At 48.0% G+C, this 26,456-nt stretch overlaps 1 protein-coding gene across 2 annotated transcripts in view; it reads right to left on the reverse strand.

Annotated features, from left to right (window-relative positions):
* Rora (RAR related orphan receptor A) overlaps nucleotides 1–26,456 on the reverse strand; it is a 648,320-nt gene that overhangs the window by 293,890 nt on the left and 327,974 nt on the right. The window lies entirely within an intron of this gene.

The raw sequence follows: 26,456 nt of genomic DNA on the forward strand, positions 1-26,456 counted from the left end.
CAGGACCCGGTGCTCAGCCCTGCACCAGTTCTAGGCTCTATGCTTTTTTTAAGCACTTGATTTAAATGAAGAAAGAAATTGGCTTATATTTTTAGCAGCTCCTGCTACTAAAACTCATTTGACAAAAGTGCCAAAGGGACAGTTAAGTCTGAGTATGATTTTTTTTTCCCATGGAGGAGGAAGAGGGTATAATTTATCTGGAAATGACTGGTACTTTCCTGGCCTGAGGACATTATTCTACCTGCTTGCTCTCTCTCGTTTTTAAAGACATTGTCTTTTTTTCACCCTTCCCATCACATTTCAAACTTTAGTATTTATTGTCCTTAGCTTTAATTCTCAAGCTCTAATACAGCCACAGAGAGGAACAGGTTTGCGTCTCCGTTCAGAAATTCCATACGCTTCCATTACATTTTGGAATTAGAGGCATCTAATTGGCTGGACGGGAGACATCCAGAGAAGCAAGTGTAATGTCAGTCAGGACTCGCAGGAGGAGAATATTAAACCCAGGCAGAAAACAACATCAATGCCACACCTATGTGTACTGACCAAGGCACCTGATTCCCAAGTGTCCTGATGCTCTCTTCCCAAATGTCTGCTATGAACTTGTCTTAATACCTATCGGGTTTCAGCGATTCCATTTGGTGGTGGTTTTGGGGGCTTAAGACACTCGTCTGTCAGAAGTCTCTGCTAATACGTATTTACGGCTACTCACAAAAATAACATGCTAACTCAATACAGTTTAACACAAATGACTTCAAAGGATAATAAGTCAATGTGTATAAATGGAGTGCTGAAGAAAATGGGAATTTTAAAGGCATGAAGGTTGGTGAAAAAATGCCAGTGCAAATAAAACCCACAACGAACCAATTTTGTGTTGTTATTTGGCAATGCAAAGTTACGGCCAGTTATGTTTCCAGAAAATAGTCTGAGAATATGTTATAGCCAGGATGTACTTGGAGGGTGTCCCTACCAGAGAGGTAAGGTCACACCTCTCAGCATCCCTAGCATCCCCAGCCCTCCCATCATCCTTTGCAGCAGTGAGACCACCAGACAGTGATTGAGCTGCTACTTTCTATGGTTTTGTTTGTTCATTTTTGTCTTGTGTTATTGGGGATTGAACCCAGGGCTTTGGCACTGAGCATCCCTGTCTCTGATTTTTATTTTTCATTTTGAAACAGATTCTTATTAAATTATTCAGTTGCCCAGGCTGGGCTTGAACTTGTGAACATTCTATCTCAGCCTCCCAGGATGATGGGATTATAGATCTGTTACTACCATACCTGGCTGCTTTCTATTTTTATAAAACAGCCAGATCTCCTCTCTCCTCATTTGCAACCCCTACTACCATGGCTGGCTTGTATTAGATGTGTAATTAACACAGTAAGAAAGGGTCCTAAACATTGCAGAGAAGACTAGTGGCAAGTGTGTTGGGCGTTTCCTGGTGGAGGGTCACTAGGGGAGGGACAGGCAGTGCTGGGGGTGGCTGGATGAGGGGGACATCAAATAAATTTGCTGAAGGGAAAGGGAGGTGGAAAAGGGAAGGAGGACTGCAGGAGGCAGTCATTGTGGCAGGAGAGAGAAGCATGTCTGAGCCTTCCCCTGACCACTTGGCTGGACAGTAGACCTGCCCCGGAGGGGGTGGGGAGGAGATGGCTCTGCAGGCCTCACTGTCAGGTCTAGGGCATTGGTGGCTCTGGGGAGGAAAGGATACAGGTGGGCGGGGACACCAAGCTGAGGGGGAGGTGACCAGGGTGGCCAGGGGCAGAGGAACCCTGCATGTGGGGTGGCTACACCCTCTGACGAGCCAGCAGAGGGAAAGGACGCACCCCCTCCCTGTCAGAGCCTGGGATGTGGCCTCAGAGAGAAAGCTCCCAGGGGCGCCGGCTGGAAACAGCCAGGATCTTTTATCACCAGCGCAGGAAGAAAATGATAAAAGCCGTGTCTTGGTTAATAGCTTCTCCAAGGACCACTGCTCTACACTTTCCTTCCCTCTCTTCTTCCAGATTCCCATTGATTTGGATTCTCTCTCATGTTCCGACAGAACAGCCCTCACTCTTCTAGTCTCTCTCTTACCTGTGGAAAGGTACAGAATTCATTTGCATTCATTATGGTCTCAGGGAAAGTCGTTCCCTTTCATCACGTAATATCCAAAGGGTTATTCATTTACTTAGATCACTGAGAGATTTCCAGGAGTCCTGCAGAGAAGACACTGGACAGCACCCTCCCTCCATTCTAGCAGAACCACACACCCCATGGGGGTGAAAGTGGGGTACAGCAGGGAGAAAGGCAAGGTGACCCCTCTGGCTTGGCATGGACCAGGCTTCCCTGGGTCCCTGCCAGGCTGGAAGCAAGAGGCGACGCCCCCGGGTGCTCTGCTGTGTCCCGGCAGCTCTCTGTACCCTGGGGCTAGCAGGATGCGACCTGATCGGTGAAACTGCAGCTCATTGGATGCGACACTGTATTACTGTCAAGGAGCAGGGGTAGGGACATGGTGGTGGTGGCCGGTTGGAGGGGTGCTTTTCAGGACCCTCAAGAGCAAACCCCCAGTCCAGCCAGGTCTGCATCCTAGAATTCAGCCAGCACAGAAGTGTGGCAGCACTGACACTGGGTAAATCTGAGGCTAACGCTAACTCTGCTCCTTCTTCCCTACACAGTATAGTGTTACAGAGCTTACCCAGCATTAACATCATGTCAGGTATTATAAATAATCAGGAGACCAGTTAAGGTGACAGGTGGAGGTGTGAGGGTTACAGACAGACACCGAATCTGAGAATTCTGATATCTGAGGGGCTGCTGGGATGATCTGCACCCCCATCTAGAAACAATGGGACTAATTTCTGTCTCTAGGGGGCTTCATTCCACTAACCAAAGGTGCTCTGGCCAGGTCTCTGGTTTGAGTTCTGCTGTCCTAGGAACCCTGCAGGAACAAGGGAGAAACCTCACAAATCTGTACATGGCGGCCTCCGACTGTGACTCCTCCAGGGTCATCTGTCAAGCTCACCAAGCTGGCCAAGACAGCATAAGGATAAAGATGGTCAGTTTGTGCATGAATCATTGCCCTTTCATGGAACAATCAGCTGAAATGGTGCAGCCTGGACGTAAGAGGCTCCTACCAGCTATAGGACTGGAGACAAGCTCTCATCTGGGTTCATCTAGTAACTCTCTCATCTGTTCATTCAATCAACACATGCTTCACTTACAACACTACAGGACAGTAAACGCTGCCTTCCGAGTTCCTTTGCTTCCCGAGCTATTGCATGCCTCTTGAGATCGGGCCCTGGTGCTCATGCAGCACTGGCTGGACACACAGCGGGAATATATCAAGTCGTCATTAAATGAATGAGTGAATAAGGTGAATGAATGGGCAAACCAATGCCAAGATATGCCATTCTGTTAGACTCCCTTGAAAGAGAGGGGTCGCATCGTTTGTTTTAGACCTTTGCAAAGAATATCTACTTCTATCAATGCTTCTATACATTTTTGTTTGCATTAAAAATAAGTGCATTTCATAATTATAAATGTAGTCTGTGTTTGTACTAAAATTCAAGGGGCAGTTGCTCTTTTAGAAAATGTGAATTCTTTGTAACTAAGATGTGTTCTGTACATGTACCAACACCCCATGATGAATGCACTCATTACATATTGTAAACATCTACTGATTAAAAAATATGAAAAATATGGATCATTTTTAAGGACAAAACAAAAAGTTGGCCATAATCCTATTCATGTTGGAAATAGCTTTAGGAATTTCCTTTTAGTCTCTTTTCTTCATCTAGAAATGTACAGAATTGGAATCACACTGGGTACGCAGTTTTAGATTCTAGCTTTTCTACTTAACATTATATGATGAGTATTTTTCTATATCACTAGATATTCTTTGAAAATGTTACACTTAATGGCTGTGTAATGTTAAATTATAGTTCTTCAGTTTCTAACTAACACAAATTTACTGTCCTGAACAATTTCCTGAATCACTGCACAATCAAAACTGTTCCAAGCTTCTGTGATGTTCTCAGTGGTAGACACAGATGGGAACCAGTCATGAAATCACAAATACTTCCTTGTTGGAGATAGAAAGGGTGGCAGCTATGGCTGCCTCTTGTCCTTTTCTCTTCCCTTCCCAAAGCTTCTAATTCTCACCAGCACATTCATGCCTTTAGAAAACTCCTGCTGTTCAAGCTGGAGGCTCCCAGGTACAAAGGAAACAGGGACAGATGTGCTGGGGAGATCTAATTAGGTGTTTTTGGTTTTTTGGGCAACTCCCTCTTGTAGAGCTAAGACAAAGCAAGGTGGCATGAAACTGTCTACCCTCATCACTTAGGGTCACACCAGCACCCACTGATCACTCTATCCCAAAATGTCAGTGTGAGAGATGATATTATCTCCCAGCAGCAGGGGTCACACAGCAATGGGTCTCAAAACTCCTTCTGGGATGCTAACTGGCCAGGTAAGTGGAAAATTTTCCCTAGAGGCTGGGTTGAAGCAGGTCCTCAAATCTGTTATAGTGAGATCTTCTAGGAGTGTACTCTAACATTTAAACATGAAACTCCAGATCCATGTATTTACCCATCCCTCTTTTGGGTGGACAAATTTAGGGAGGAAGAAGAGAAACATCCTAACCTCCTGATGAATCTTTTTTAGGTACTGTTTCATCAGATCATTTCCTAACTCATAAACTTACCATCTTGGCAACCTACTAGAAATCACAAGAGGTTCCATATCTGGCCACAATATTATGTGGCAATTAATTCTCGGGACTCCTTTGGTGCAAAGAAGGTACAAAAATGATGAGCCAATGTCAAAATATCAATGGCTAATTAATAATAATTAAAAATAAGCTAGCAGGGTTCATATTTATCTCTGCAAAATACTACTCTCAGGTGTGGCTTCTGAATTGGGAAAAGGGTCAAGCTGCAGGTAATGTAGTAGGAAATACACAGCCTGACTCTACAGAGCTGCTGTTCCTGATTCCTCATGAGTGTCTAATGTCTTTGTCTTTATTGAACACTGTTTTCTTCTACCACCAAAAACATTTCTTCTGTGTTATTGCAAGAGACAGATGGTCAGGGCCAAATATCTATGGTCATAACAAGCCAAGAATAAAGACTTTAGCTGGGGTGTGTTCACTCACAATATCTACCTGCAATAATGCTACATTTCCTAGCATCCCTTGTAGCTAGGTGTGATCATCTGACTAAATTCTCACATGGAAGTTATAAAGGTGAGTGAGGTGTGCTACTTAGAGGCAGCTCTAGAGCTAGGGTGACAATCTACTCTCCAACTCTCCAGTTTTTCAAAGGTCTTTCCTGGTTTTCACATTGAAAATCCTGTGTCCTAGAAAATCCCCTTGATCTACTTGCCTCCTTCCTCAGGCCATTTCCTGGAATGTGGAATTGGCCGCGCAGAGAGGGACAAGCCCTGGGAACAACAGAGGGAACCTGCCAGGACAGCTTGACGTAGCACCAGGACCACACCAGCTTTGACTTTCATCTGAAGATTACATCAGCTTCCACCACATCCAAGCTACTAGCACAGTTTGAGATATCCCCTAGCTAATGTATATAGCATAACTTCTTTGATGAAAAAAATACTAGGGGTGGGGAAAGATGATTCAACACAATTTAAATAAATTACATTTTTTAAAAAGAAAACAACTTGTTGCAGCAAAGTCCAAATCTCTCCCTGGTATATGTCCTTTTCCTTATCCTGCCTGCCGCTGGTCCCTGCTATTCTGTCTTCTGGTCTACCCTCGTCCTTGCTGCCCTGACTGCAGCCTGCTGGTTCCAAGATCCTCTCTGCCCGCTCGCTCCTCATTCTGCTCTCTCTTCAGCTACCTGGCCCATCAAGCCCCATCTGCTTGAGCATGGGACATCATATACACTAGGTGTTTCTTCGCAGAATCTTTGTGCCGCCTTGATCACTTGTTTAAGTCTTGTATCTCTGGGACGACTGTCCAACCCAAGGAGGTGGAGTGTTGCACAGGACACAGGTTAGGACTTGAAGATCCAGATTCAGTTGATTGCAACACTGGCAGCAAGGTGGCCTGGAGAACCGGGCTCCTTTCTACAGAGGCAGTGACTCTAACAACTCCCTTGTGTTATGGTCGGAATGAGAACCCGGAGTGCAGCCACCTACTATTAAGCACCAGGCTCGTTGTTCTGAGAATCTGTTATTTCTCAAATCCCCCACCACAGTGCCAGGAATGTGACACATGATAGCTCCATGAATCTTTGTAAATAAATGAGGACAAGAAGGTAAAAATAACAGTTCCTCAAATCGTGTGAAATTGCAGAGAATAAGGCCCTAATATGATACTCCTTTGGTGCAAAGAAGGTACAAAAATAATGAGCCAATGTCAAACTGAGAGCTCAGATCCAAGTTTTCATTTATGAGTAAAAACATAATTATCAATTAATCTACAGCCACCAAACCTGTCCACGGTGCTAGAAATCCAGCGGCTTCCTATAAACAGTGCCCTCTTCTCACTTCTCACCCTTAACTTGGGGTGCTCCACATGAACCCAGACTCAAACCACAGAGTCCCCAAATACATTTCATGTCAGCCGGGTAATAGCCAGTACTCAGTAAGCTACGGAGTTGCTATTTTCAGGTGCTTTGCAGCTTAGCAGATTACCAAGGTGATGACATTCAGCTTAAGACCGCCTATTCATGGAATGACAGATGTGGGCAACTCGGGAGGCCCCTTCAGCAAACACCAGCTGAAGGATTAAAAATCCCCTCGAAGCCCCTGGAGGAAGAACACAGGTGCAGATCTACCTGAGCATAGGCAGAAACTCACTGCATTGGAGACCTCCTGCTTATCAGGTGAGACGAAGATGCTTGTGATACTCGGACATCGGATGCAGGGAGATGCTCTGAGTCATGCCCAGCACTCCTGGTCCCCTCTCCCACGACAATGGTGGGCTTCCCCTCTGAACTCTCATCCTTGCCAGAGTCCTTGTCACCAAAAGGACTTCCCGTCCTCAGAAGAGGAGTCAGTGTGCACAGCAATCGGAGCTACAAAGCCCTGGGAGGTACCTGCACAGCTACACGTGGAGTTTCCTAGGCACAGGAGGCCTAGGCACAGGGGATCTTGTGGTGGTGGAGCCCGAATGTCCACATGCAATGGTGCGATTGGCGCTGGAAGCAGAGAAGCCTCACTCGACCCCTGTCTTCCTGGTATCTGCTCCACCTGGAGCCACAGCTCTCTGCTCCCATGGAACCAAGGGGCCCTGCAGGAGGCTGGGCTTGGTTAGAAGCTTTCGGGCTACAAGTTAATGAGAACTTTAATGAAAATGGAAAGTAGAGCCCTGGGCTCTACACCTTTACGCTGTGGTCACTTACACCTTTACGCTGACCTTTCTAATATGCTCGGGAATGAGGATATATTTTAAGGGTTAGGTTTTGGGCACAATGGTTGTCAGACAAAGTTGGTTTTCATTTTCCTGCAGCTGAAAATATGGTCTCCAAAGCACGATCGTGTAAATGTAGCCAGTGGAAAAGGGATGTCCTTCCCTAGGACAGAGGGATTCGATACCTCCCATAAAGATGCACACTGGCTCTGCATGAAGACTGAGACCAGAGGTCTCACGCCCAGAGCTCCCTGGACATCCCCACCAAACATCTCCCAAATAGACCTCTGGGCTGGACTCAAATCCTCTCGCCTAATTTACTGCCCTGCTTCTCCAGCTCAGGGGCAGGTACCACCTCTCGCCCCAGCAGGAAAGCTGGAGTCCTCTCTGCAGCCTGCCCCATAGAAGTCCACAAGCTTCTCAGCCCCTGGGTGCTCCCCAGCGAGTACCTGCATGTGGCCTTCTCACCCTGGCTGACCTGGTTCAGGCCCTCCTGCGTCTAAGGCAGAGCACAAACTGCGGCTATGAAAGCCTCTTTATTTTATTTTATTAGTACATGTCTGTAGTTTATGCAGTTTACTGTCATAATGGGAAGTGGTCACACGCACCTGTAACGGCTGGGTTTTTATCCATTTCCCCTTCCTTTCCTTGCCCCCTCCTCCTGTGGCTCCTGGTCACGTTTCTCGTGCTTGTTGATACTGCTTATTTCAGCACAGGTTAGGGCTGAGAACAATGTCCCACTGGCACCAGTCTCACCACGGTCTCCCCACCTGCACTGCCAGGGCCTCTCCAACCTCATCTTTGCCCTTTACCCAGGCTCTGGGCAGAAAGGGGTGTGGCATGTGAGAGAGGCAGATCCCCGGCTGGCAGCACCATTCTTGCCTGTCTGCCCAGAGCGCCCGCCCCCAAAACGATTCCTTTCTTGTTCTTTCGCTGTCCCTGTGTTTCCTATTTGTCAATATACCCGAACAGAAAAAGAACCTCGCTATGCGACTGGGGTGATTCCGGAGGTGGCACAAAGCCTGGCAGTGCCCCGTCCTGCACAGGCAGAGAGCTGATGACTGCAGCGGGGCGAGGGTGCAGGTGCATCCAGCAGCGGGCAGGACATGCCACCAACCTCGCCCTTCCTCGTGCACGTCAACACAGGCTTGACAGCAGGTATGACAAGTTGGACATGTGCAAAACAAGAAGCCAGAAAAGTGCCACCTCCCTCCCTGGGGAGACGCCCCTCCACCCAAGTCATGTTGCACACTGGCCTCCAGCCTGCCCTTGGCTTCTGGCTTGGCCACATGTGTGAGCACACTACTCCCCCCACCCCAGGGAGGACCCAAAGGGGGCCATGCAGCCTGCACTGTCTCCATCTGCATGGAAATCCTACAGGGCCCCCCAAATAATCTTGCATCGGATTGCTTTTCCCATGATGCCCCAAAAACATGGATACATGGAAACCTAGCCTACCAAGAGCTCACGCCCTAAGGAAGATTATGGCACAAGACCGGGAGCTGATGCTCAGCAGGGGCCTGGTGAACAGACAACGAGGCCCATGTCCTGTTAATGAAGCCCTCCTTGTCTTCACCATGGACAGATTCAGTTCTACTATCTGCACTTTCGGCCCTGATGCCCTAGCACTCTGTTCCTCCAGGGTGGGACCCTACAGCACGCCTAGGTAACGAGGCGTGTATCACCACTAGCTCACGACTAACTTCAACCTGCTGATGTGAGTCTGGCCCCTGCAGGCACAGTCCCGGATGCTCTTCTGCCTTTTCTCTCTGTACACAGGGTGCAGCAGCCCAGGCCCGGGCTTGGCCTGGGTTTTATCCTAGCCATGACGACATAACGACGAACACCCGGGACACAATGGGAAGAAAGCTATCAGGCTGTTTCTGAACCTGCAGAAGTCTGGGCTGGCCCCTGATCCCTTGGTTTGGGTGTGATGGTCAAGTGTGGAAGGGAAGCAGGTGCCAGGGACCCCCAGTATGTGCCAGCGCTGACCATGGGATCAGAACCTCAGAGTCTGGGGCTTAACCTTATAAAAGTGGTCCTGAGACACAGCCCTTACAATTTCTTTCTGGAAGTGCAGGAACATGGCAGGAGACTCACAAGCACCCTGCTCTCTGTGAAGAATGCGTGGCCAGGTGAGAGGCCCCCCTAATTCCAGCTTGCAGGCAACATGATTTAACCACCATTGGATTGAAAAGCCCAGCACCTCTGGCTCTAGTCCTTTCCTCACTAGGGAAGATTTGTACCTGGCCACTGTTCAGAGCACTCAGTCTACACATTTTTAGTGAATGCTTACATGCCAGGCACCATGGGAAAGCAGCATTTACCCTGAAGGAACACGTGGGCCAAGCCTAAAGAGTAATTATATTAATGATGATGATGGAAATAACTGTACAGATGTGGTGACTCTGAAAAGTATCTCTGTGTATTTTTCATCTCATTTATCAACTCACTCTAAAAATAAATACACTCTCAGTATCCTTTATCTGAAATTATTGGAACTGGAAGCATTTTGGATTTGGGATTCTTAAAATATTTTATCTGTCTATTATCTAACTTGGGACCCTAGTCTAAACATGAAATTCATTTATGTTCCATATACCACTTATCTATATAACTTAAAGATCATTTTATACAATAACTTAAGTGACTTCATGGTACAAAGTCTCAAGGTATGGAATGTTCTACCTGTAGCCTTAAATTGATGCTCAAGAAGTCCAGGTGCTGGAGCACCAGGGATTTGGGATAACTGGCTTAGGGGGACGCAATCTATATTCCATGCTGGGATGCTCATAGAGGTTCAGTAACTTGCTTGAAGGAACAGAGCTTATGGACAGTGGAGCCCAGATTTGCATTTGCCTGGTCTCAGAGGAACCACCCACAGCACCCACTTTCCTGGATGTGCCATTGGTGAGAGACCTGCAGAGCAAGCATGTCCCTTGCCGGAGCACCTTTCATGTGGTCTGTGAGGTGGTGGCTCTCTAGGGGACCAGAGGTCTGACTCTGCTGCAGCTGAGAGACACTCACAGGAACCGAAGGTATGGGAAGAAGAAAATAGCTCACACAGGGACAGCTGTGCCTGCCTCTGTGTCCCAAGCAGCACCTAACACTGGCATCCAGCTGGTGCTGTGACGTTTTTGCTGCTGTCCTCATTCAATGGTTGTGTTTTAATAGGTAAATGGAGAAGGCAGGTGCAGTTAGGGGACAGCAGAAGTCTCTCTGGCCGGGGAGCCATGTAAGAGACGAGCTGTGAAGCCACGAAGCGGCTGTTGGTGCTGAGGTTACTTGCAGAGCTGGAGTCTGCAGCAGCCGCTGGAACTGCTTCTGGGATGACCCCTACTCACTGCCTGAATTCAGAGTTCTGGTGGTCTATGACCCCTGTGCTGGACCTGGGGGCTGCTGTTTGGTCCTCTTGTCTAGATATCTAGGCCCCAGAAGCCTCTGAGTGGCACAGCTCTGAGAACCTTAGCTGTGGGGTCAGATGGGGGGGGGGTATCTCCTAGATCCCAGGCAAGATATGGCCCACAGCCACCTGGCTGCCATGCTCGGTACTCTGGAGACCTAACAGTCTGCACCGAGGCCCTGATAACCCATCTCTACTGTCACTTGCAGTGGCTTGGACCTGGACAAGTTGGTTCAGACTCTGCACCTGAGGGGTCCCACAGGAAGGACACAGAGTGGGGTGTGGATCGACTGCCTCCCCTAGAGGACAGGTCCTGCTCAGGGGCAGGATAAGTTCTTTCCACGATGGGTTCAACCCATGATGCCACCTCCTTCCTCGACAGCCCCGTCTCATGGAAGCCAGAGGAGTTCGGGCATTGAAAGCGAAAATTTCCGCACACTTGCCCAAGGCTGGGTGGGCTTCTCTGTCAGCACTTTTGAGGTTACCCTCCCACCGCGGCCTCTTCCTCTACCTGCACTCCTGCATTGGGCCCTCATGAAGCCCTTTTCTTGCGCTGAGTTGTCTAAATAGCCGAGCCCAAGATCTACTAGGCCCAGTGGCTGGGGTCTAATTCCCATCCCTGCCTTTCTGCAAGGAGATAGAGAAAGAAGCATCCTCACTGGGCCAGATGGTGACCCTTCCTTCTCACTCATGCCACAGGTTCCGGAGCCCTCGTGTTGAGAGGAAACACTTCTGGGTTAGTTGCTTCCACTCTGATTTCTTCAGATGAAAGAGGGAAGGCAAGCTTAGAATCCCGCACTGGATATATGAGGAAATTGGCTCCAAATGGCTCTTGGAGCGAACGACTTATCCAGAGTCATTCAGTACAAGTGGCAGGGCCCAGATAAGTGCATGAAACTCTCTCCCTTTGTCTCTGCAAATCTGCAGCTACACACACTCTGTCCTTATCCCACAGGTGGGATCAAGTCCCCACAGGCTTCTCAAGGGTCGCATGAGATACAAAAGCGACTCTTCCCTCGTGTGCTTCAGTTGTGAGCAGAGGTCAAGGACACTTATAGGACTCACAGCCTGGCCAAGCAAAGCCAGCACCAACAGGGCTCCATGACAATCAAGCATGAAAGAAAACCAAGACTGAGTCACCACCAGGGATGGACGGGCAGCTGCAACCCTTCCAGCTGAAGAGGCAAAGCTTTTGCTTCTGCCATGGTGCTGGAAAGTCTCCTCTTGGTTCTCTAGGTCTCTCATGCCAATGGTGGGCTTAAATCTTCATGCGTGCTCCAAGCTCTAAACATCTCAGGGAAAGGGAGATTCCTTCTCCAGAGTAGCCAGCCCATCCTTCCCCAGCCTTGCCCTGATATAACTGCTCTGTCCAGGGCCTGCTATAAACACAGCAGGAGTCACAGAGTCACATCTGCACACTTTCCCTTTGCCATCCCCTCTGCTAGGGATGCTCCTTCCCCTGAACTGGCAAACTTGTCACTGTCTTTGAAGAAGAAGTTGAAATGCCTGTTCCTCTTCCTAGCCCCCCTCCACCCCCCCACCCCCCCGCCCAGTCCTGCTATCTGTCTTCCTGCAGCGCTCTGCTGGTGGCACCTGCTCGGTCCTTGCTGAGTTATATCCTGGGGCTCTGTTAACATGCTTTCTCTCTGTGGCTATATCGAGAATCTCTCAAGGACAGTAGCTCAGTCATATTCATCTTTGTACCCTGAGTACTAGCTCAATTCTTGGAACACAGAGGGAACAAAAGAATTACCAGCTTAAACGAAAGAGAAAGGCATCCTTTTAAAGAAAACCTTGCTCTAAATTCCCAAGTGATAAAACCAGTGAAGACTGGGTTTTTTTAGCCAGTCCTACAGAGAAGGTCTCGACCAGGTGTTGTCCTTTACGGGTAAATGATCAAGCATCTCCTGACTGGCTGCTGCCACCAGAAAACCTCTCCAGGTGTCCCTGCACACTCGGTGTGTGCAGCACACACAGAAGCTGGAAGGAACTGGTGTTTCTTCATGGAAGGTGCAGCCGTGGAGATAAGATCACCAGGCTGCAGAGGAGGGCGAGCCACGTGACACTGTGGGTAACCCCAGGCGCAGATGACACCCTCAGCCAGGCCCCGCGGAGATCTAACCACAGCATCTTTTCATGAAACAGACATGAAAAAGTACGACTCACACAATTACAAAGAGGGTGGTTTGATGCTGTCTTGCCTCGATGGTATCAAAGCTACCAACTCCAGGACTACACCCGAGATAAGGAGGTGAGCTCTCTGCTCGGGAGAAGGCAGGAAGCCAAGGTAACTGGGCCACACATATCGAAACAGTTTGTGGCCAATGAGCCATCAAAGCAAAAGTGTCCCTGGGTGACATCAGTTGTGTAAGAAAGGAAACCAAACCTACCCTGTCTCAAAGTGAAGACTCGTGTGTGTGTGTGTGTGTGTGTGTGTGTGTGTGTGTGTGCTCCCTAAAAATTAGGGTTAACATGAAATTCACAGTTCTCAAATGCAGCTGATGCTGGAATAAAAATGAAAAGGTGAGATTAGTTGGTACTACAGAAGCCTGAAGTCCGTTTTGGGGGGCCCTGGCTGCTGTGTGAAGGTGATTGGCTGAATGACTATCGCCACATTAACCCAAGCTGAGATACCGGCACTGAGCCACCGTATCCCAGACACGGAGCCTAAATGGCACCATTATAGTATTCTGATTAGTTAGAGTTTCATTTCCCTGGGCCACAGGTTGACTTCTCTCTGAAGCTCTGCTCTCACCTGGTCCATGTTTCTTCCATCAGTCTCTATTCCTTTTATTCTCCCTAGCAATCTTCAGATGATTCTGTAAGGCCCTCAGAGCTACAGATGTGACTGTCAGGATGGGCCTGGGGGAGCAGATCTCAAATTTCACAGGCTCGAGAACACACAGTTAAACCTCCACTCTGGTGTTAGCCACTGTTCTTGGATTTTGGTTAGGTTACTTAACCTAAACCTCAGATTTCATGTCTGTGAACTGGGATCACCATTGCCCAGTTAAGTTTACCAGAGAAACATAAGTGAATTCATGTAAAGTACTCAGCACAAGCAGTACAAAGATAGATGTCACCACCAGCATTGTTAAATGCTCTGAATTTCTTAAAGAGGGCCCTGAGGTCCAGAGAGTTAAATTCACTTCTCCAGAACAAATGCATCTGATCCAACAACTATTGCTCCCATTAGAAAATGACTAAACCAGAGACAGAAGTATTCATAAATGGCCAAGTTTGGGGCAGAACTAAGAGCTATCCATTCCCAGGACAGAGCCTTACCGCAGGATATCACATTGCTGCAATGTACTGTTATTTATCAGCCTGTCCATGCATCCATGCATCCATGCATCCATCCATCCAACCATCCATTCATCCATCCAAATCTTAAGCCCTGGAAACAGGTACTTGGTACTTCCTAAGTCCCCTAAACAGTGTAGCTCTTCATAGAAACTGGGTAAAAATTTGCCAGTCTTCTGATTTAGAAGACCATTGCTGATTTTCAAAGTTACCACTGCTGCTCCCCGCCCCCTAACATTATGCTGTCCCTGTCATCCTGGATGACTGTTTCAGGAAGCACATGTGCCAACATTTAACAGAGGCAAGCATCCCATCCCTTTGGAGAATGCAGGTATCGACTGTTCCCACGCACAGGAACACTGATCTGTCACAGTGAATTTGGTACCCTAAAGCCCCAAGATCCTCACTGAATACACCTCTGTCCTTGTCCCTCCACAGCAGCATGGACAAGCGGCCTTCTGATGGGGCTTCTGGCTGTCACAGCTGTGCTGAAAGGGCTGAAGAGCCGGCCCACCGATTTCACCACTGTAGGGAAACTCAGGGCCAGCCTCTCTGCTGGAAGCTGAGTGCGTTGCCAGATCGCTGATTCTAAATAGGAACTTGTAATAAACACTGTTACTTTTATTGCTTTGTGTAGTATTGAATATGCTTCTCATAAGCCAGCCTTTATGTGAACCCCTGTGACCTAGATGTTTAATTCAAATCTTGACTTTCTGTTTCATAAGCCCTTTTAATATTACTGTAAAATCTAAGTAGATGTACATGATGTTCTTTTGGTACTAAGCTTTTGCGATTAGACTTTGTGGTTAATATCAGGGTCATAACCAGGGCTCAAGAAAATATGGGTGTAATTTGGAGGTGCCTGGGATGTACTTCTTGTCTTAGCAACTGACGCCCTCTCCTTGTCTCACGGAATGTTTCTTGTGCCTGACCTGTGCCCTTGCTTTCAGTAACAGTGTTCTAATGAGCCGGACGAATGGCTCTGTCTACAAGGAACAGAGAAAAGCCTGGCTCTGGCTAACACCCTTGGAGGAGGAAGTGTGACAGGTGAATGTTGAGGTCAATTACAGATCCATCAAGTGGACAGAGAGAGACAACTGTCTTGGCAGTTGGAGCCAGGCAAGGGTCCAATCCAGGTCTGGAATCTGGGGGAACTGAGCTCCATTAGTGCCACCAGGAGATCTATTTTCTCCCCCAAATCCACTGCCTGTGACCTGAGTGAGGGATGGCTGGTAGGGTGACTGGTGGTCTCTGTGACCCCTCATTGCCAAGAGCCTTTTCAAATGCATCCTGAACAGGCTTGGTGCTCGAGAAACAGTGTCTGGACATGTAGGGTTCAAAACTTCAGCCGCCAAGCAGAGGTGGCTACTGAGTACAGAAAATGTGGTCAGCTGAGACCGGATATGCTTTAGGTACCGCACCTACAAAGGGTGTTGGTCATGTGGCCTTAGGCAACAAGGAATGTAAAATGTCTTATTAAAAAGATTTTTAAAAAATTAAACATATGCTGAAATGAAAGCATGGGGATATATTGGGTTAAGTAAAATATTCCATTATGATTAATTTCATCTGTTTCTTTTCACTTTTAGAACTTCAGCTACTAGAACTGGAAGGACACATGTAGCTCCTGCTGTATTTCTATTAGGTAGCACCACTCTACACAATTACAAGAGTAACTGTTTCCATTTAAGTATGGATTCGCCCAAGCACACATAGCTCTGCCACCCGCTGCCTCTTCTACCACCTCCAGAGCGAATCCGTGCTCCTTCTCCAGCCGTCATGGGGGGTGCCTGCAGGGCCCCACCCTGCAGCCTTTCTATGCCAATCTCCCCTAGCACCCCGAGTGCTATGCCAGGCTCAGGACTGGTGCACGCTGGAACCCTCGTTTGGGCCACCTCTTGAAGTCATGTTCTCTGAGAGGCCTTCCATCACTTCCTGTTGTAGGCAGCATAGTGGCCCCAGAGATGCCAGCCTCACAATCCCGGGAGCCTCTGAATGTGTCACCTTTATGGTGGAAAGAAGTTTCTGGACAGGACTGAGGATCTGCAGATGGGGATGGTGACCCACTTGGGTTACCCAAGTGGGCCCATATTCTCATGAGGGTCCTTATAAGGGAAAAAGATGAAGATCGAGAGCCAGGGAAAGAGATCGAACAACAGAAGCAGAAGTAGGAGAGATGGGTGGTCAGAAGCCAAGGAATATAGGTGCCTCCAGAAGCTGGGGAAGGGAAGGACATGGATTCTGCCCCTGGTCTCCAGAAAGAATACAGCTGCCAATCCATGTTAGATCTCTGGCCTTCAGAAATACAAAGCCATAAATCTGGTATGGTTCTAAATTAAAAAAAAAAAATTGAAGTCCTTTATTACAGCAGCAATAAGAAATGATGCATCTTCCAGTCCAAGACTGGGTACCATGCAGGCCCCAACTCTTCTACTCCAACCTCCTAGGTTATTCTTTTTGTATCTTTTACTACGATCAGATAATACTTAATTAATTAACTACTGATTTTTAACAACAGTGCAAACTTCCTGAGGGCAGAAACCTCAACTACTATGCGTACTTCTAAGTACCTTACTTTTGAATCAGGACCTGACACATAGTGAAGGCTCATTTACATAACGAAGGGTTGGGTGGCCGACTAGATGACAACTGGAAATTTGAAATATTTGCTTTGCCCACTTGGATATCATTGGAGAAGTTTTGGAGACAGATATTGGAAAGAGTAATAATATACAAGGTACAGCAGGATGGTGTTGCTGAGACAAAAAGAATTTGATGATGCTCTCACAGTCATATCCAGAGCCAAGTACCAGGATGTGATAAAACAGTGGCCAGAGCGGGTGTTAAATTGTTGGGGCCAAGTGAGTAATGGTGGCCTGAGGAGTGAGCAGGCAGGTGCTGGTAAATCAGCTCTCAGAGCAACAACAGAGGCCTGATTTGTATGGTTTGCAAATTTCTGCAGTAAAGGTCCTCCCACCATGACTGATTTCAGGCTACCCTTATGATGTCTGTGAATGTGGAGTTGGAAAAAGATATTCACAAGAGGCTGCGGCTGAGAAGGTAGAATGCATCCAGAAGAGCTGATGGAGTACGGACTACCTATGGTCACATACAAAGGCGAGACTCTCTTCAAGGCTGGTGAGCTGAGACCCTGGTGTTCCTGGTAACTCCGGGGGATTGCTTGTTATTGAGATAGAGGGACAGCGCAGCTCAGCATGATGACCCCACTGCAGTGGAGACTGCTGAAAAGATGCAGAAGCAGAAGATTCGACTGCAAGGGGAAACCTGATGATTTACTAGGGGCACACTCATTTGAGCAAGCTTGGGTTTGTCCAAGAGCTGAAGCTCCCAAAGCCCAGAAGGGACAGTGAATGTGGCACCCCTGAGCTGTCCACAGGACACCCAGACCTGAGTCCAGGTGGATGTTCTCAGTTGTTCCACCTCTCACACATTTAGGACCCACACAGCATGTGGTCCATCACCAGTCCCATCCTAAGGATGAGCCACAGATGAATTCCAAACCACCCTCACAGCCACGGTTCTCAGAGGATCCATCCCTGAAAGTCCTGCCTTCATGCACGGGTCTTCCCACTAATTTGTACGCCTGGGAGATTTAATTCTGAGTAGTAAAGAGCAGTGATGGAGGCACAGCTAAGTGTGGGGAGGGTCAGATATTTTTTAACTCAAATCCTACCTCACCATTTTCCAGGTGAATGAACAGCTCACTTGATTTCTTTGGACTACCGTTCTTCTCTAAAATGGGAGTTACTATCCTCATAATACTGATGATGATGATGATGATGATGATGATGATGACGATGACAATGACAATGGTAATGACTCCTACAAGGGTTTAGGAAGATTCCACGATGCATAAGAGTCGCCCAGCATCATGCCTGCTGCACAGGAAGTGCCCAACCCATGTGCTCAAGGGTGACGATCATGGTCACAATCCTGCTTTCCACCCTCTGAGGTCTTTCCTGACAGAGGCTAAGCCAACTCCCCAGCCAGTGGCTTGTTGCCGTCCACAGTTACCTCTCTGAGCAGGGGCCCCTCCAAACCCCCTTTCCACTGCACCCCCAGCCCACACTCTCCCTGCTGGTCGCATTAAGAGCACACAGTCACTTCTGTGTGGGGCGCGATGTTTTCTTTGTTTGGGGCGCCTTTCAATCAAGCACAAGGAGAAGGCCATTATGTGCCTACGGTGACAACAATGAAAACAAGACAGCTGTCTGAAAAGCACCGAAAGCTTTATTTTGCCTAGATGGCCATTATTTTCATCCGTTCTCCCCACACACACAAAGCAGCAGAGCACAGTCCATTCAGCGTGGGGCTGAGCGAGTGGGTGTGAAGATGGGGTGCAGACAAAGGAGGTAACACACTGCTGCTGTCAGGCCTCTTGTTAAGCATTTGCCGAGGTGGACGGAGCTGCCCGCTGGCACGGCCACAAGAATCATCAGGAGGAACAGTGCGCATGCGTATATAAACATAAAACCCTCCTGGGCGCGTGACACGGTCACACCGAGCTGCGCCAGTAGAAGCTGGATTTTAAAAATCAGAGGAGCATAAAAGCACAGTGTTCTCTTAGACCATAGCACTTGGTCACCTGTCCCTTTCCACGATCTTGGGTGTCCATCTTCTGTTTTTGAAATGTTCTCTTGCCTGCCCCCCAGGAAGAAGGGATGATTTTGTTGTTGTCTTTATATTCCTCTGCTCTGGGGCCCCCAGTGGGAGCACAACAGGCAGGGGTGGGCTTGTGGGCAGCCACAGGCCTGCAGGCCAAGGAAACCTGGAGGTTCCAGCTACTTTGGGTCACAGACTAGCACATCCCAAAGGGGAAACTGAACTCCTAGGATGTGCTAGGTTGCAGACTGTCCAAATTACGTAATTTGAAGGAAAACAAAATCATCTGAATTTTCCAAAAACAAAACGCAATTTTGAATAGGGAGAGGAAAGTAAACCTCAGCATTCTGTCACTTGTCTTTTGCTAAGGACAGCCGGGCGGCTTTGGTTTATAGTTGTGTGCAGGAAGCTGTGGTGGTGGTGGGATATGGTTCTTTTTCCATAACAATTTTCTTCCCTCCAGCTTTTGACAGAAAGGTCACTCTGCCAATTAGATCTAAGTCCTGAAACCTTCCCTCTGGATCATTGGGGTTTCAAAGAAAGGAGGAAGTGTCTCCTGATAAGGTCTTTGTACCCTTAAGGCTAAGGCTTGACTGCAGAATCCCCAGAAGGTCCCCCCCTCCCCCGCCCCAGGGTCTGCCCTAGGGTCTCCTGTCCTGCACCCATATTATAGAGGATTTGCAGAGGGAGCTGAGAAACTAGCAACACCACTGTGATCATCTGTGGATCTCAGCCCTTGGTGGGCCTGGCAGAGGCTCCCTGTGTGCTGTGTGCCCCTTGCTGGGGCTTCTGTGCCATGTGCCCACCTGATATAGCCAGAAGAAAACCGTGTTTAAGAGCACCAGCACGGTGATCATGTTTCTGGGGCTAGGGTGTAGATGACACAGAGTCCTATAGCTTGGGTCTGCAAGCTTCCAGAAGTCTATCATCAAACACTCCTTGAGCCCCCTCTCTTCCCCAAGCCATGTCCCAGTGCTGGCATCTGCCTCAGCCCATGGGACTCTCCGAGGAGTGTGCACCTCCTCGATGGCTGTATGTGAGCCTCTTCCCGTATAATGATCTGGTTCTGTGCCTGGTAAATGAGGATAACCACTCCTGCCTTGGGGGTTTATTTGTGAGGCTTAAGTGGAGCTAAACATAAAGCCCCTTCCACAGGGCCTGATGCCTCATAGGTAGGTACTTATGAAATTTTCATGGTGTATTGCTCTTTGATAAGTAGTAAACAAATCTATCTAAGGAAATAAGGTGAACACGTAGGAGTAACTTGGGAACAAAGAAAGACAGTAAGTGCTAAGGAACTAAATAAAGTAAATAACAAGATCTTGAAAGAGGTTAGAGCCACGCACAGCAGGGAACAGAATGGACTGTCTAGGACAGCCTGCTGCAAACTCCTGTCTACAGAGCACACAGATCCAAGATGTACCTTGAAAAAGTGGATTCCAGGGCTGTGGTGCCATCTGTACAGAAATAAAAACATGACCAGCCACCTGGGGAAAAAAATCCAAGTCCTAAACTCATCCCATCAAACCATTATAAGAACAGAAGTACGGGCTAGACCAAGGCCCTCTTCAGGTAACAGCATCTCTCCCAACAGGTCATGAGTAATCCATGTTGTGCCTGTGGCAATTAATTGCTGGTGGCAATTAATAAAGACGCTGCCGAGATCGTCCTTTATAACGACAGCCAGATGCCATCTTTCTACTCAGCCTTGAGGGCGGGGGACAAACCAGAGGAGTCCCCACCATACCTGCTTCCAATTAAAACTACAGACACAGGCAAAGCAAAATGAATGTCACAGAAAATAAAGTGCTGCCATCCATTCCTGGCCTAAAGGTCACTGCACCGCAGCCATGGTCATTATCTCTAGCCGCAAAGGTCAGGGGGGGCGTCTGCATTGTTGGGGAGTATGTAGGCTTTCATAAGGCCTCCGGATGGCTGTTGCTCTGACACCAAAATCAGTGATAAGCTCTCAGTGGAAGACGATAATAGAGAAGCAGAGTGATTGTAACCTTTTCTGCCATCTCTCTTGTCGGCTCCATGAGGCGGTCACAAGGCATAAAACGAGAAGATTCCACATTCTACAAAAGACTACAAGACTGTCGCCTTAATGGGGAGTGTAGCAAATGGCTATACCATTGCCAACAAGACGATATCAAAGAGGAAGGAGAAAGCAGCGATTATCACGTCTCGTGCCATCACCTCAGATATGGAAATGAGTTCACAGTACCCCCGCACCGATCTTGGTACAGAATGCAAGGGTCAGCCATGTGATCACACACGAAGTCCAACACTGTGGCCCAGCAGGGGCCACTGTCCCCACCATCTAATTTGTTGTCCTTCACGACAATTTCAGCATAGAAAGAACCAGAAGATTGCTGAAATTAGAGCCGGACGGACCTGCATTCAAGCCTCAATTCTTGCCCATATTTGGTGGGCAGTATTATCTGATTTTCTAACCACCCTGGCACTGTGATTCATTTCCTTTGGAAATGGAACAATGTCCATGCCTACTGTGCAAGGTCCTCGTGAAGCTTAAACGTGAGAAAAGTCCTTTACAAATGAGGAGGGACAATACAAATATAAACACAAACCAAAATGCTATTCCTAGCTATAATAGACTACTCTGAAGTAATCTCTAGCTTCATCTATTCTGGGTGACATTTTTCCGTGTTGAAACTCCCAAGGTTAAAGAATTTTTGCTGCTTTTGATAAAGAGAATCTACAAACTGCTACACCAAACTGTTTTGGTGGGATAATCCATGAAACACTAGAACATAACCAAAGGCACATGGTAGTGCACGAATATATGGTTGATAATGCCTTTGGTGGAGGCAAAGAGGCAAGATTAGCAACCTGTAACACTTCAGCTAATATTCCTAGCAGTGGAAATACACAAACAAAACATGCCTTTGATGACCACCCCTAAATCCTGAAGCATTACAATGGGGTATCAGTCCCCTCAAGTGTGTGCTGGGAAAAAGCATTTGGTATCATTTCAGTTACTTTGTAAATGGAGCATTTGCTTTTTAAATCAGAGAAGACGGGGTATGAATGATACTTTGGTAGCTCAAAAATACTTCTCCCCTTCTTTTCCAGAAGAAAATCCGTCATAACATCAACAATATCCCAAAACTCAGAATTATTCAACCTACAAAAAAAGAGTTTTCCTTCTAAAGTTCTGTATCCTGCCCCTGGAAAATGGGTCTGGAGAGGGGGCTGCAGTTGTGGGCGTCATGACCTTGGTGATTTGGAGGTGCTGACTCAGGCTCACAGGCTGGGGCTGAGCTGGAGATCACAGCTGGCTGACCACAGCTCTTGGCATAGCTGGCTTTACCAGTCTGCAAGGAACCTGCTGGTAGACACTGGTATTTCCTAAGATGTGGGAGAAATTCGTACTTTAAAGTTTTCTGGGGAGTTGGGTATCAAAGGAATGAGATGTTCCCTGGCCTTTTATGCTGTGAATCAGCAAGAGAGAGAGGGAGACAGAGAGACAGACAGACAGAGACAGAGAGACAGAGACCGACTCAGTTTCACAGGGCGGCTTAAGCTTGCAATGGCCTTTGACAGTAAGCTGTGACTCCCCATCCAGGTCCTGCTCTTCTCTGAGGCTATAAGGTGCTTGCTGAGGAGACAGGTACCCCTCATTTCCCCTGAATGTTGGAGAGATTCCTGACCTCTACTTCCAAAGAAATCTGTGCCTGTGGGCGCCAAGCTAACCCATAGGGGGTGCTATTCAGGAGGGAACATTACAGTGGAGAAGGAAATCATTCTTGCTTACACATCCAGAAGGGAAGCAGCGTCTGCCCTCTGTATCTACAGGTGTAGCATACAAGGAATCAGCCTACTAGATAAGAAGAACATCAAATAATATTGTGCATCCACTGAGTACGTTTGGACTTTTTCCTAGTCATTAGGGTTAGGAAACATAGTCTAACGACTATTCGCACAGCATTTATATTGTATTGGGCATTAGAAATAATCCAGAGATGGTTTAAAGTGCTAGACAGGATGCGTACAGAGCTACACAAGTACTAAGCTGTTGAGTGCACGGGTCTGGACCCAAGATCCGGCGACACCGAAGGCATCACTGGATATGAATCACCTTGAACTCTCATCCACACAGCACAAGGCCCAGGCTCTTTACACCCCCGGCAGCTTACACCCAGCCAAAGGCAGCTGAGGTTGCTTTCCAGGAATCTGTCGCCGAGAGTAGGCCTACCACTTTCTAGTACATACACAAGGTCTGAGCTGACATTGAGACCCAACATGGCAGCAGGCAGGGAGCAAGAAGCCTTCAACGCTGCAGGATGACACACAGGTGTCTGCACCCAGCCACCAGCCTCAGCGGCCCAGCATTTGGAAGCGTGCTGACAGCTGCCATACAACACACGGGGCTCACCGTTAATGAAGTGCAGTGATTAGCACTGGAGAGAAGCTGGGAACGATGAACTCTGGTTTCTGAGACAAAATTACCATATCACAGGATATTCAAGCTGGGAGAAGGAGGAGGTTTTATGATCCCAGACAGCTGCCTGCAGCCCAGAGGGGAAAAGAAATCCCAGAGAAGATGGACAGGGTGATGGGATGACCTCAGGAGTGACACAGTCTGGGCAATCTACGGTTTGTGCCTTGAGTTTGGAATTCACTGATCTCAGGAATATGCTTAACTTTCCCAGGCCCTCGTCTCCTCTCTGAGGCCTGGGTTATCTGAGGGCTGCTGGGTCTACTGATGGTCACTGGTTCCTTACCAGGGAAGGCAGCAAGCTTGAGGGGAGAGCTTTGCAAACATCCAAAGTAACTGAGGCTACTCGTGTGGTTGTGAGACATGTTCTGTGGCTCCCTATGGGTCAGGGTGGGACCAAGAGAGCTCTCGTGTGTCATCAAAGACAGGGTGAGTGGAGCTCTGTGACACCCTCCAGGCCAAAGGGTCTCATTTCCAGAGAGGAAGGGGACAGCCAGGGTGGGGTTAAGCAGGGAAGACAGCAAGGACAGGAAAAACCTGGGGAAATTGAGAGATCTGTCTAGGTTTTTCACTTTGAGTTTTAGATTTGGTAAGGACACAAAATACACTGAAAAAACAAAAGTGGAGTCCCTAGTTTGGTCAGCCTAGCAGAAATGAAAGACGGGGCTGCCGGAAGTGCAGCGTGTGAAGAGGCAGGCCTGTGTGGTTTCCAGCAGGCTCCAGCGCCCTGACTTGGACAGGGTTCTCTTTGCACTGTGCCACAGGAAGCCGCTGCAGGCCTGGGATGCCCCTGTGGCTCCCCTGCCTTGGAGACCCGCTGAGCTTTCAGGGAAGCCATCATCTTTCCCTCCGAGGGCTCTGGCCCCAAGTGAGCAACCAGGTTCTCAGGCGCCTGCTCTCAGAATGACGGGAGCTTATGTCATGTTTGGTTCCCCCCTGACCTAGGCTCCGGCCTCTGCCAGGAGCACTCCCTTCGGACCTTATGTCTTTCCTCTTCCTCCTCATCCCTGAGCCCAGTGTGGGACGCCCCAGGACTCCACCTTCTACTGTCCTCTCTCTGAGGACTTGGGTGATGATGGATCTCAGCCTGCGTCTCCCTGATGAGGGTTTCCACTCTCGCCAAGGCCGAGGTCCACGGAATATGCTCTCTGGTGTCCAGGACTAGCAGAGCCCAGGACATTGCAAGATCCTCAGAACTTTAAGGTCTGGATTTACCACTTGACCAGACTCCTGGGGGACTTCTGGCCACAGTGGAGTTTAATCCTCACTGGAACAGAGTGCAGTAAGAACAGTTCATCTGTGTTTGTGGAATTTCCATGAACAACCCAGTTATTCCTGCTAGCTGTACTACTCTGCCTGGGGGGGTCACAGTTAAGGGATGGAAGAATGACAAACCCTATGCCCTCCTCTCCCCAGTAAGGCAGGACACAAGCATTCTTCAGTGCACAGCAGCCTATTTCCATGGACTCACTCCCAACTCCTACTTCTCTCCAAGAAACCACATCCGGGCCTGGAGTAGAACCGGACATGCCCAACAGCCCAGAACATTTCATCGAAATACGGCTGGCCTGAGGGGAGCTTGGCACCATCAGAAATGTCAGGAACCCTCCCCACTTGAGGTGTTGAGCTTAGTGCTACAAATGCAGTGATCCACACTGAGACCAGATAAGTCAAGTTCAGATAACCATCTAACCCTGCGCCGGGGACCGAAACCCAATCTGTGTTCTCAACCCATTTCAGACATGTTGATCACTGGTTTTCACTTGCTTCGTGACCCAGTCTAAGGGCGTACAGTCATTTCTCTCATAGCAGATGCAGAATTTGCTCATCAATGGAAAATCTTAAGTACATATGATAAGGTCAAAAGTTATGAGAAATTTAACGTCTTGGAGTCCAGGCCCAACTTCAAGCTTCCAATAAGAAAGGCTTCAGCCAAGCTTTGTGAGGAAGACAGAGTGGTTTGACCAGTGTCCAGCCTAAGCAGATGTGCATTATGCTGCACCAGTCCAAGGGTTCTTTACTAGATGATAAAGGAAAACAAAAACCAAAGTAATACTCTCTGCTCCAGCTCAGCTCTGGGTACACAAATCTGCATCCTGAGCCATAGCTCAGAGAGATATGGAGAGGCTGTTCCAGTGCAAGGACACAAAGCCCAAGTCCTCAGTCCTACCTGCCACATTCTCTAAATTGTGACATCACAATTTAGCATCACCTCCTAGCATCACCTAACTATACCATTTTCAAGAGGTCTACGGCATACTTCTGGGGAGTCTCACTGTAGAGTGGGTACCAAGACCTCACTGTGGGACTCTCTTTTGTTTCCCACAGCTGCCTTTCCCTTTTCTAGTGTTTAGTGACCATGTACTGTGTTCCAGAAACACTGCTAACCTGAGGCAGGAGATTACTGTCCTTGAGCCTCTTGGGTCCTATCGGAAAAGACAGCTATGTCCACCCACCACATGATGTGCAGAGTCCTTTGACAGTGATATACATGGTTACTATGAGGTATCTTTACCAATCCTGCTTTAACTTCCTCTGCAAAAGAGGTTCTGGCTATTACTGAAGATATCAATGATAAAACTAGATCCTAAAGCTAACCTTGGTAATGCTTATTGGATTAGACAATGTACAGAGGAATCTGCTGCAGGTCACAGTGGGCAAAATGCACCTTCTCATTAAGTAGGTTAGTGGTGGTGCTTAACATCCATCCCATAGCTCTTAAAACCAAATGTGCCTTTGGTAATGCAAATCCCACCAGAGGAGCGGATATGCTCATGGACTGACTGACTGACATCACTGGTACCTTTCAGTTTCCTTGGTGGCCTGCCACAACGCCACAGGACTTGGACGCACAGGGCTCAGATGAGGACTGTTCTGTGCCATGCTCTCTATCAAACAAAAGACAGCCGTTCGCTACTTTCAAAGCGTTAAAAATAATTTTTGAAATTCCAAGAGAGGAGGCCTCTCGCTAAGCTGACTTCTTCTTTATGTAATGTGACTCTCAGAGTCCTGGTGTGTTAGATTTTCTTCCGTTTAAGTCCCCTGCAGAAGGCTACGCCACTCAGATTTAAGGGGACCGAGGATCTGAAGGAATTCCAGGTCACTGGCCTCTTCTCAATATGTGCAACCACCCTGCCCTCAAAATAGGCCCTTAGTTTTAGGACAGAGGGAAAATAATTCCTAGAGTTCAAATGATATTCACTTGAGATGTTACCTCTGTCACTGTCCGTGACCACCACAACTTTCATTAACATCTAAGGTGACCAGCTTGGAGCGACAGGAAATGGGTACTTTGTGGATATCTCTTCTGTACA

This window comes from Cavia porcellus, unplaced genomic scaffold, assembly GCF_034190915.1.
Source record: "Cavia porcellus strain 051 isolate PalLab524CR breed Dunkin Hartley unplaced genomic scaffold, mCavPor4.1 scaffold_38, whole genome shotgun sequence".
In the NCBI taxonomy this organism is placed as follows: domain Eukaryota; kingdom Metazoa; phylum Chordata; class Mammalia; order Rodentia; family Caviidae; genus Cavia; species Cavia porcellus.